Genomic DNA, 13423 nt, shown 5'->3' with positions numbered 1-13423 from the left:
TGAAACATTTGATTTTCCTCTACTAATGAAATTAGAGTTCAAGTAATAGCCTTATTATCATCTGTTAGCAGTTACGGCTATATTGTAAACCTTTTGCATCACTAGTCAATAATACAATATCTAGTTCTAATTAAGCATTATCATTTTTAATCATGAATGAATATGGGTTGTATATTTTTAAAGCTTATTAATTATTATAGGAAAAACATTTTTTCATTTAAAAAAATATTTTTCTAATAATAAATTTATGTGTATATTTTTTGACACCAGCTTTGCGAAATAGATACACAGCTGATGCTAACAAAGTATTTTAAGCGTTTCGCTTCATTTTTCATCTAAGTAAAATTTCAGATGGTTTTCGTTATTTTTTTAACGGAGTACCTTATAAATTTTAAAGTAATAGCTTCGATCATTATTACAGAAAAGGAGAGAAATGAAACTCATTCTTTACATTCAGTCATTTATTTTGAATGATATAAAATGACTTTTTGAACCTTGCTAATTCCCAAGTTCATCCCCAAAAATACCTTTCTCTTAACAGCTTTCCTACTCACTTTTTTATCGTCAATTTTCTTTGTGCATGATAGATTATGAACTGTCGCGTGTTATGTTGTTCGGCTTTTGCTCGCTTCCTGTTTGTCTCTAATGATCTCTAAAGTATGAAAAATGAATGTGAAAAAGATTGATTGTTCTCTAGTCAATGATGCTTTCATTTTTAAGGGATAATTTTAAAGTTGAAAGCCATTTTCGTTGAAACGATAGTTCTTATTTTTTCAATTGCTGTTTGAAATTCTAATTTCTGATAAGTTCCGTTTCTGAGTTATGCCTTTCTTTTAAAAATATGCTGAGTGATATTTTTGTGTAGATAGAACTTTGTCAATAAGGTATTAATTTTTAATGAAACATTTTTAAGTCGCGAATAATTTTTATTTCAAGAAATAGTCCAGCATCTCCCTTATCTGTCAGTTCTCTTTGAATTTCTGATTTCTGACAAAATCATTTTTTTAGATACTTTATTAACACTTAAAGGGAATTTTTGGTTCGAAAATGTTATCTCTAAATTTTTTACTATGATTTTCTTTAGAAAAAAAATTTTTTTAATAGGAATTAGGTAAAACATATGATCTTGCATACGTTAGACAAACTAAGCGTGCCCTTAAGCTTCGACTTAAGGAACGCGAAAGATTTATCAAAAATGGAGACATTAATCGATTAACTATAACTCTTCAAATCACAGGTTTGAGTTTATTTCTTTCTAAAATCATTCAATACTGTTCATTATCTTCCGAACTTGATTTTCGGGAGTCATTCTATATTTTGAAGCATTCCAACAATTTAATGATCTATCTAGTATGCCGCCGTTTCTTAATATTCGGAAATCTATTTTAATTTTATCTATTGCAGCTCTCTGGGATTCCCTCCGAATTACCTCACACCTTTTTCTTATCTCATTTTTTTAATTTTCTTGTTCAAACTTGTTCCTCTGTCCCTAATGGTTACTTTGGTTACTACTTTGCACGGTTTCATCTCTTCACTTTTTCTACCATCACTTGCTACTTAAACAAAGAGAAAGGTAAAACTATAGTACGTCTATTCATGTACTATTATTTGTGCTTTATTTACGCTTTTTTTTCTTTGGCCTTTAGTCTGCATAGCACAAAGCATACCTCTATACTTTACTGGAAAAAATAAGATAATCTGAAAATGATGTAATCTATAGATATCTACGATAAGACTAAAAACGGTTCTCCAGTGAGTTAGTAAATAAGAGTGCACACAAATAAATAAGTGAATTAATGAGTGTTGATAAAAAAAAGAATGTATAAATAATCAGTGATAATAATCAATGAGGATTGGATAAAAGTGAGTATGTGCATACAATTTGAAGTATTAAATAAAGGAGTGAATTAACTAGTAGTTTGAAGAGCGAGTAAGAATTTAGTTAAGTCGAGAATTAAATTACTACAATTTACTTTGGAAATAGCATTTAAGTTTAAATAATTCATTAATCTGAGATGATTACTAGAATTCAAAATTGCTTAAACTTTTGTTGACAATTATTACCAAAATTCTATTAAGGAGATGGCTAATTTTGTGATGATAATCACATTTATTTATTCATTAAAATTATTTCATTAAAATTACTCTAACTGGAATTAATTTAATTAGAATAAAATAACCGTGACCAGAACATTCTCATATGCATTTAGTTTAAATAAAATAAAAATATATAAATATGAATTTGAATAGATTTTAATTAATTTTAAATTAATTTTAGTTTAAAGTAAATTTAAATGTACGCAAGTGCTAAAAGAAGTTATACAAAATCTCTGATATATATTATTTTAAACTAAAGATACAGATTTTTTAGGAACATATTTTGTAAGAATTGTGCTTTAAAATTTATTTCTTCATTCCCTCATGTTTTAAAAATCGGAATACATGCAACTATATTAGGATGAAATATTTTGAAAGTTTAAAGGAAATGTATATTCTAGATGCCATTTCTACTTTAAATATTCTTTTTTTGAGGTACAATTTTTTAAAAGCTAAGTAAATAATATGCCATCGCACATACTTTTTGGTCTTCTATGAGATTTAAATTAGTTTAAAACTTCGTATTTCATATAAACGTTAAGATACATAAAAATGCTACATTGGATCTATATTTTGTAAAATCCAAACATTCGAAATAAAAATAGTGCACCATAAGACCTACTAAAAATATTCTCCCGAGATCCGAGCTTTATATAACGGCAGAAAATGTGATTTTTACTCAGAAGATGCGATTTTATTACTTTGGCAGCATAAATTTTTCCAGTATAAGTTTTTTTTTAAATGATAAATCCTTATATTTAATATTTTTCTCCTCTCAGTTAAATTTAACTTTTTTAAAGAATTGGAAAGTTTTTTATCTTATTTTAATTAAAATCTTCAAAATTTAGTATTGTATGTTATTATTTAAAAACATTTTGAATAATTCGAAGCGTGAAGAATGATGCAAAACGCATAGAAATGTTTAAATACATTAATATTTGTTCAAAATATGTATAAAGCTCATAAAGTAATTTATAACGTGTGAAGCAAGCAAATAGAATAATAAAAGCAAGTAGAATGCTGGGAAACGTGTGGAATAATGTGGAGCATATAGAATAATGGTAAACATGTAGAATAACGTGGAACATGTAGAATAATATGGAACATATAGAATAATGGGGAACATTTGTTCAAAATGTATACAAAGCATGAAAAATAATTTATAAGTGTGAAGCGATAAAAGCATGTAGAATGATAAAAAAGCATGCAGAATAATGTGGAACATGCAGAATATTGCGAAACATTGGTAAACATGAAGAATAATAGGGAACATGTAGAATAATGGGGAACATGAAGAATAATGTGAAACATGTTTGAATAGTTTTGAACATTTTTGAATAGTTTTGAATATTTTTGAATAGTTTTGAACATCTTTGAATACTGTGGAACATGTACAATAATGTGGAACTTGTTGAATAATCTGGAACATTTTTGAAATATGTGAAACATGTAGAATAATGCCGAAATATGTAAAAGAGTACAAAAAAATAAAATACAAGTTATGATGCGTGTAAACATACCTTGTTTGAATAAAGGTGTTCGCTTTGATCTGATTTCCCCCTTTTAATTCATTGTTATTTCTGAATTCGTTTCGTTTAATTCCTTTTTAACATCCCTTTTCATTCAAATTCAGCTTTTAAACAAATAGAAATCGTGTTTACTTCTGTACAATTTTCTATACATTCACGGGTGTTTCAGCACCCAATTCTAAAACACAAATTGTGTATTAAATTTTTTTAGTGTGTTTAACGAAGATGGTAACTCAATTTCATGATGCGTACTCTTTTGAATCAGATTTTATGCATTGACTTTTCTATATTTCTATATTGCACCATTAGAATTATAAAGCTTTCAATATGAAGTGGCAGGAGTAAAAAAAAGCGTGAACTTCAATCTAAATATTTGGCAAAACCTTAGATCTGCATTAAAATAATTTAAGGGGTTTTAATATTTCATGATAAGAAAATAAAAGAAAAATTTAATTCAAAAAACCTTGTAACAAATATCTATTTTCGCATCAATACCTTTCACAAAATCTCAATGAAAGCAACCTTTTCACCACAATCTGAAAAGAATCCATCTTTTCAAAGAATACAACCTAACTTATCAAATATTTATGAGAAAAGATGAAATGCTGCCTCCTTTTTTTTTCACTTTATATCTCTAGATCTTTTCATATGAAAATTCCACTGTTTCGATTTTTCTTATTTGCAAAGCAAATTAGCTCTTTCAGCTGAAGTGAAGTGAGATGTATTTACTTTGTTTCTGGTGATGCTTCTGAGGCAGTTTGATTGAGTTTCAGAGCGCTAATTAGATTTGCTTCCTTCAAGGTCTTCTAAAAGTTAGCGTTTGCTTATTTTTCATTGACAATTCAAAAAAAAAAGTAACTAGTTTTAAGATGACAATTGAAATAAGCGATTTCCAAACATTTTGAGGCATTTACAGTTATTAAATTTGTGAGAGAACCGTAAATTCAAACTAAAAATAGTTAAGTCTTGTACTTAATTTACATCAATCCAATTACTTCATTTGAAACAATATCGCTTAAAAGATAACATTTTTCTTTCCATATTTTTTTTTGATGAAAGCAGGCGAAATGAAGTTTATAGTTATTTAATTTATTTAGATTCTTAATAAGGTTAATTTGTATCATTAGTAAATACATTGTTATTGTTTATTGTGCTTCGAAGCATTTTATAAAATTTGGTTAATTGGGTTCTGTACTATTTCATAGTTTTAAAAATAAAAAATTAAAGAAAATTACCCATTATAAATATGAATTTGGCTTTTGTAAAATTGTATATAGAAAAGCTGATTTTCATGGGTTATTAAAATAAGTTTCTTAGACAAATTGAGAGAGTTCGTAACTAATTTTTCAATACAATTTTTATTTTTTATTAAATTTGTTTTCACTGAACTCTACTGTCTCGTGAAAATAATTGTACATTTTTATTATTTCAAAACTATTATATTCGATACAACTAAATACAAAACAGTAAACTCTGTTTAATTAACTGCTAAGTATATTTTTTGTTGAATGAATTAAGGTATCTGACTAGTGCGAAAATATGATTTTGGGAAAAAAAAATTTTAAAATGAGTTTATTATTAATTTATAATTCCTATACTCTTAGCTTTTTAAAAATACATTACTTTCGTTTGTACTACAAGTATTTACAAAGTTATAGCGGTTTTTTGCAAGGTGATAATAGTGGATTGACTATGATTTTAAGTCTTTAAATTCGTTTATTTCAAAATCAATTTTTTTTCCGTTTTGCAACACCTTAAACACAATATCTCATGATTGTTTAAAAATAATAGTCTACAATTTCTCATGAGTGTTTATGATTATAACATGCATGTTTTGAACTACAGACTAAGGGAAAAAAGTCCTTTTTTATACAAGTTTTTTCGCAAAGAGCAAGTACGGAAATTTTTAAAAATTTGCTTTTGAAATATTATATTTAGTGTTATGACGACAATATAACTCGGTAGTATATACACTTGCTTATATGCTTATAGTTCAAAACATAATTGATAGCCTTCTAAATAAAATCCTCGAAGAATTTTTGGTTTTTGGAGGACATTTTTTTTACTGTGTTTAGCGTACGTGTAAAAAGTTGCCTTATTCTTACCTAAAAATGGCCATTAAAATAATAGTAATAATGATTATTTGTTTTGCTAGTTTTATAAGTTTTTACACAAAATAAAACAAACTATATAAAATATATATGGCCATTTAAGAAATAATAATAATAATTATTATTTGTTTTGCTAGTTTTTTAAGTTCTTACACATGAAGAAACAAAAGTTGTCGAAACTAATTGGATACTTTACTTATGTAAATATTTTCTCGAAATTAGTACATAATATTTTAAGCAAAAATCATCAAATTATAAAAAATTGTTATTCAAATATAATTACATAATTCAAATTATTAAAATATTGTTTAAATGAACATCTTTCTGTAATTTTTTTTAAAAAAAGTGATTGGTATTAGCATTTAACTTTTTGAAACTAAATTACCTTGTCCGAAAATTTAAATGCTTATTACTTAGAAATTGCAAAAGAGTTATTAAAAACTATTTTATATTCTTTAGAATTTAATTTGATTCTTCCATTTATTTTCATAAATTTCACGGGGTTATCTACAGATGTACTGTGAACATGTTTCAGAAAATTTCTCAAACTATAACTATTTCTCAAACTTTTAGGATGTAGTTTGATACATTTAGAAATTGAAGATCCTTCATTAATTTATTTTTATTAAAAAACGACGTATGCAAAACATTTTGCATATACTTTGTAAATATTTTAGCAACTTTATTTTTCAACAATTATTTTGTTTATTTATTTAAATTTTTTTTTTACAATTTTTTTTATTTATTTTCATCTATTTATTTAAAAAAAGCATTTTGCTCATATTTCGCAAATATAGATAATTTGTGGTACTTTTGGTACTATTCTTTAAATTTTTAAGAACAATTATATTGTTTTTAGTATATTAAAGAATATTAAAATTATTGTAAATTGGGTTAAATATTAAACGCCAAGAAACAAGAATGTTTTTCCCTGTAGCTCTTTTCTGAAAAATGTACATTTTTCAGTTAACCATTGTCATTAATATTAATAGTTACATGAGGCTTAATTCTAAATCAACTTATTCCTTTTACAACTTGAACTAAGTATTTTGATAAAATTCTTATTCCGTAATTGAGCATTAAATTCATTACACATTTTTAAGATCCTATTTTGTTCCACGAATAACAAACGCGTTTATAATTAGTCTTCGTTAAAGAAACACATAAAAACTTCAATAAAACATTTTCCGTTTAACTCGTTTGAAATATAAAAGTTTTAATTAATTTTCTTATAAAATTTATTTACACATTTTATGATTGCACTTCAGAAGCATGTCCCAATTCCGAAAGTCAATTAAATATTAAAACTCACAGAAATATTTGTGATCCTCCTTCAAGTGAAAAAGCTTAGTTTTATTGGCATTGTTCAATTAAATATCTCAGACTTCCTCTGTAAAACTAGAAAAAAAGAAGTGAGTTTAACTAGAAACTTTCTAACATGATAAGTAATAAACTTTTTAATTGCTGCCACAGGCTTACGTATTTTTAAATGCTTTAATCTTAGATTAGCAAATAAAGCATAATGCAAATTTTATTACTTTACTGTTCTCTATAACTTTTCTACATAGATTCATGAAACTTAAATAAGTTTATTATTTTACCCAGAAATAGCCAACCTTTTCCATATTTTTATTTGACAAACGAGTTAATGTACGCCATGTGACACAAGCCCTACATTTTTACTCTGTGATCTCGAATAGTAAGGTATTCTTCATTTTGGGTTTAAAAATAACAAAAATATGCAAAGCAAATTTGGTTTTGGTTGCATTTTGGGGTGGTAAAACGCTCGAAAAGCTTGGCTTCAAATTTTCAACCCAAAATCCACGTAATTTTAAAGCTATTCGAAATTTTCCTGGTGAAAGCAATCTCAAAATTTTAACGGTTGAAACGTGATAAATTTTCTTTTTGAAGTATTTTTAAACCTACTTTAAAAATTTTTTTAAATAAATTTATTTCTTAGATCAATCAGTTTTTAACTTAAACTTTCACTACTAGAATTTTTGCTCTTTTTTGACATTAGTTTTTGATTTCTTATTTGATCAGTTACAATAAAAAGAAAAAACCTTTTGTCACTATTTTAAATTTCAAGACTCTTAGGTTCTGATTATAAAAATGTTTTATTCTGACATTAAATTAATAATAAGACTTTAATGACATTTTTACCAATTGAACAATTCAACTTATATTAAATTTAGAAGCTAATTTTAGCGTTGTTTTTCTTTCAATTTTTACTGAAAGCGTGAAAATAAATAACTTATATTCTTTAACATTGCGAATAAATAGCTTAAAACCTCTTATTCCAATGATCAAAATGTGTTATATTCGAACCAGACATTTATATTAAAGCATTTAATGATGTTTTTTAACAACAAAATATTTTTATCTGCATTTATTAGCTTATACTTAACTAGAAATCTAGTTATAATATATTGTTTTCTACATAAAATGTGAAACTAGAGTTTACCTATTCTTTAACCTTTTGACGCAGAATTTTTATTAAGCATATTTTTCTTTCTTTTTTCATAATTTTCTATTAGTTTAGATCAAAATAAGCGAGAATTTTTTTCTTAGCATTTTAATAATTTATGGTTATGAAATACAACATGAAACATCAGCATCTTTTTTCTGCGTTAAAGGTAAAATCTTTCAAACACTCAACAACACCTCACTTCCAAACAGTAGTCGTACACTTCCTTTGGTTATTTAGACCTAAAGAAAACAATTATACATCATTAAAGTTTATTTAATTTACAAAGCAATTATTGATAAATTTTTGAATCCGAATAAAAAAAATTGAAGTTACTTTTTTGTTACAAATATAATTTCGATAATCTAACAGATTTCTTAGTTGGACTGTTTCTTGGACTGTTTTTCATGATTAAAGAAAATACCAAAATTTATTTTGCTTGTAATTAAAGCCATATGAGCCAGTGTCTTCCATCTCCATCAAAGGGTTAACATATCAAATAGTTAGACCTAATCTCGTATCTCTCGATTATAAAAATAAGACATTTATATTTTAGCAACGGTATAAATTTATACACTGTAATTGAACTGTGCTAAATTAAAAAGCCAATTTTAACGTACTTCCTACAAAAAATGTTAAAGTGTAGTTTACATAGATTACTTTAACAATACAAATAAAAAAGCTTTAAACCTCGCATTTCGATTATAAAAATGTGTTTTATTCTGTGGAGTACTTTCTTTTAAAAAAGCATCTTCGTGAGAAAGCTCTTTAAATGCTCTTCATCGTAAATTCACTTTGTGGTTCACCGACAGCTATCGGAGAACAAGTGATTGATGGCATAAAAAATATATTTTTATTCTGAAAGCTTCCTTAAAAATATCTCTTAAGAGCATTTTCCCTTCACCCTTTTTACGAATTTTTACGAAATATACGTTTTTTTGGAAATAAATGCATTGAGCATTATACGGTGAAAGACTCTGGACGATACAGAAAAATTGTTGAATATTAATGCCGAAGTTTATGAAAGTGTAAAGATTTGTTGCATTTTAAATGAGATGATACATTATAGATAACTATTTTGAACTTTAGGAGATAATCCTTCTTTACGAGGAAGAGAATTGGTTTCGATCATTGCTAAGTCCACATTTAAAGCGAAACATGGAATGCTATATATTTTATTATAAATATTTTATAAAATTGTAAAGATATTGAATTCTGAAAAGAATAACGGAATATATAACTATTTTTGCTATGAATTGAGGGAGATTGTTAACTAGTATGAAGACTAGACGCCTGAAAATAAAGTGACGAAAAGAGCTGACCTGGCTGTATGGTGGTCAAGGAGTTGGCCACGTACCAAAGAGATCCAAGGTTTGAATCCCACTTTAGACATGTGTGTAATTTATCTGTTCCTTTTGTCCTTCTTGTGTTGTTTGGTTGACATTTATCCATCTATGTGGTGACTACAATAAAGTGATTATTAGAAAGTTAGATACATTTTTTCATCGGGAAAAAATAGAATAACGAAATGTTTCTTTAATTTTGACTAAATTTGTTTCCTCCAAGAAGTGATGATGGTTATTTCGTCACTTTGAAGAAATTTTTGCTTGGTGCATTTACCAGAAAACTGTTTCGTCAACAATGTGAAATTTCCTTTAAAATTGAGCACCCATTTTTTACAATGCTTATAATTTTTACAGTTAGCTTCTTGGAAATCAAATTAATATTAAGTTCAAATTTTTATTGAATTTCATATTATCGCAGTCTAACTGCAAATATATAAAAAAATTTATGCATTTATAAACTATCAATATATTTAACTTTTTTTGCACGTTAAAATATGATCTTAATACTCATAATTTTTCACGATGTTTTTGAGTTTGGCACTGGAAGATATTTACTCTCATCCTCTTTGGATACTTGTTTAGATATAAGCCCACCGACTCATTGATCAGACCAAACTAGAGCTAAATCGTAGAGGATTGGTGGAAAATAATTAATTTTCGTTAAAAGTTTAAAAGCAATCCATTAGAAATAAGGTTAAATGAAGCATAATTTTTAACAAAAGGCTGAATAATTAAGTCATTTATTATAATATCATATAGTACTTCATAATTAGTTTCTTCAATATTTTGCATAGTGTTTGAAATTTTCTGAAACTATAATGTTAAGCTTAGTGTTATGTAATGTTCATTTTCATACGTTTCGAAATACTGCAATGTAATCAATTTCAAGATTATCAAAATAATTTTAAATGGATGGTTTTAATTGGGCACTTAATGCTCCGATTCCTGTATCCGGTGTAACACCACATACAATCAAGCCATTATATCGAGTTAACTTTATTTTATTATTTAAATTAATGAATAGTTTGTCTGTAGAAAGAACTCCCCTCGGCACAAAGTCTAAGGTAATCAGCAGCTAAGGAAGCAAGAAACAGTTCGTTTCAAAGAGGGGAACTTCTATCTCCTTTGATTCCCTTTCTCTCGCTTACCACCTGTCAAATATTGACCTTACACCCCTAATAGAAGTAGTTAAACGTCGTAACCTTAGTCACCACCCTTGCTCTAGACAAATGGCGAATGGAATTCTTCCCATAGACAAACTGCAGCTACACAATTCAAGACAGTTTATCAACTTACAATTATGAATTAGTTGTTTTATTAATACTGATGCTAAAACTCAATCTTAAATATGTTTGTTGAAAATCATATCTTATTTAGAGAATAAAGCACGTAAAATGTTGCCTTTCAATTGAAGCCATCTAAAACTTCACTAGCATTCCAGACGTTCAATTGAGCCGATGTTTTGTACGTCAAAAATTTATCTATCCCACCTAAATCAGTCTACAATCTACTCATCATTTACACAAGCCATACATTAAAACACATACTGGAAACAAGATGACAACGATAGCTATTCTTTCATATCAAATGTACGGAAAATTCCCATAATTCCCACGTTAGTTTCATCCAAAATAATAAAACAACACTTTATACCTCACATTTCATCGTTGATTGAATAGCGTGAACGAGAATCTTCTTCGGAAACCGCCATCCCATGCTTAAATAAACATCTCTTCACACAGTAATCTATTTTTCATGCCTGTGAATCTAGATTCTTTTCTCACTTCTATAAAATCTGGAAGATGGATATGGGCGTTATCGTTCCCCAGCGATTTGATACAAGTGGCGAATCCTTCACAAAATTACACTCCATTATCGGTTCTTTAAACTGCCAAATGAGGTTGGGTGAGGATACGTATACTTAATGAAACATAACACCCTTGATATTTGTTGAAATGTTTGGATTATTTATTTTTTTATTTATTGTTGATACCTTCTGGTATCGTCTTTTCTCACCACACGTTTTCAACAGTTGTGATTTGAGGTAAGGAAAAAAAGTTACTGTAAGTAGTTTCAAAGATTATGAGCATTATCGTTTTCCCTGCCTCATTATCCTTAAAGAGGTGAAATGCCTTTTCATCGCCTACAAGGGAGAGTATAAAAGTATAACTATGGATATTGACTTGGGAAAATCATTATCATAACAATACCTCGTTTAGACGTTGGTACGCAGAAAAGGACCGAGCTTGAATGAAGTAGCTAAGAACCTTCACTTTCCTTCATCCTTACTTACCGGTTAAAAGTGCGATTTTTTTTTTTAATTTTCTTCTTTCAAGTAATAACTTATATTTTTAAGATGAGTTTAAAAACTTTTTTTATTTGTGATTTTTTTAGTTCAGAAATACTAAATTTAAAAATATTTAGTTGATTTGATGTGCAGTGAGCAAAAAAATAAACAGACCAGCTTAAGCAACTTTTGATTTTATGATAAGATTTTCACGTTCAAGGACTGAATCTTAATGGTTCGAGAGGATGACCAAAAATATGCTAATTAATTAGTGCAGATGATATTTGAAGACACGAAATCAAACACAAACGATGGATTCGAATTTCTGATCCTCAAAATATAGGTGGTAGCCGCAATCTAGAAAATATAGTTCCTATAATTTTGGTCAAGATAGTTAAGCCCCTCCATGTTAATTTTACTTTTTGCGTATTTCTCGAGAAATTTTTAAGTGAATTGAAAAAGTTTTACACACAGTTATAAAACCCATTTATCCAAAGATAGTAAATATAGTATACTTTTAATAAATATTTAAAATGTTTAGTTTTATTTAATAACAACCAAAAAAAATATGAATTGTAATTTTTTTGCACCTTTTTGAAGAATGTAATTTTACATGGCAAAATACCATGTTTGAGCGAAATCGGTCCGATACATCCCCTAAAATTGAATTTTAAAATAGTCTTATTTCTGATTTTGTAGCTTATGATATCGTCTGAACTAATTAATTAGCATATTTTAGAGCACCTCCTAGAACCATTAAGATTGAGTCCTAGAAAGTGAAGATCCAATCATAAGATCAAAAGTTATTTAGTGTGATCCCTTTTTTTGCGTACTGTGCATTAAATTTTTTTGAACTGGAATATTATATTTACTTAATGGAAAATAATTATTTAATACAAAAACAGTTTTGTTAAAGCATATTTATTAATAGATAGATTTCACACATGGTTTGCCTTAGGTTAAACGTAGCACTTTTCTGTAGAGATACTGGCATTAGTAGGAAAAATTTCGCACATACACTGTGAAGCTAAAATAGCACTTACAGATAAGATAACCAGTAAAGCTTAGCGAATTCTATCGTATCTATAATTTAAAATCGTTACCATCCAAAACTCAGATTAAGAATTTTAATAGGATAAGGAACAACAAATCATATTTCCAACTTTAATGGTTTGTTATTTATTATTGTATCAAATGCTTTAGCAATGTGAGAAATTTCTAATAATTTCATACTTTTCCGGCCAATTTTGGGCATTGTAGATAATGCTTAGGCATCGTACGCGATGCTAGATTTCCATGTCACAGATAATAGCTAAGCGAAATAATAAAGCTGCTCTCTTATCAAAAATACCTCCAATTTAAATACATTTGAATACATATTTGTATCATTAGCTTTTATAGATGAAAATATACAAAAACTAACAAAAATAATTCACAGGCCTCCATTATATTTATATTAAAAATAAATATAATTATTTATAAATTATTATACCTTTTATTTATAAATAGATAGTTCCTTTAAGAATAAGGGTGTATTTTTATGAAGTAACGTCTGTTCAACGGCAATGAGGGACTGAAACTATATC

The 13423-nt window shown here is 27.3% G+C and overlaps 1 protein-coding gene and 1 long non-coding RNA gene across 2 annotated transcripts in view; one reads left to right on the top strand and one right to left on the bottom strand.

The window, feature by feature from the left end:
- Positions 1–13423, top strand: part of LOC107444593 (uncharacterized) — a 209311-nt gene that overhangs the window by 65482 nt on the left and 130406 nt on the right. The window lies entirely within an intron of this gene.
- LOC139425135 (uncharacterized) overlaps positions 6700–13423 on the bottom strand; it is a 39124-nt gene continuing 32400 nt past the window's right edge. The window contains exons 2-3 of the long non-coding RNA XR_011636365.1: positions 9527–9667; positions 6700–8446 (exon numbers count right to left, since the gene is read on the bottom strand). This is a non-coding gene — a long non-coding RNA (uncharacterized lncRNA). The remainder of the gene's footprint in view (positions 8447–9526; positions 9668–13423) is intronic.

This window comes from Parasteatoda tepidariorum, chromosome 3, assembly GCF_043381705.1.
Source record: "Parasteatoda tepidariorum isolate YZ-2023 chromosome 3, CAS_Ptep_4.0, whole genome shotgun sequence".
Taxonomy (NCBI): domain Eukaryota; kingdom Metazoa; phylum Arthropoda; class Arachnida; order Araneae; family Theridiidae; genus Parasteatoda; species Parasteatoda tepidariorum.
This window is presented reverse-complemented; position numbering and strand designations above follow the sequence as displayed.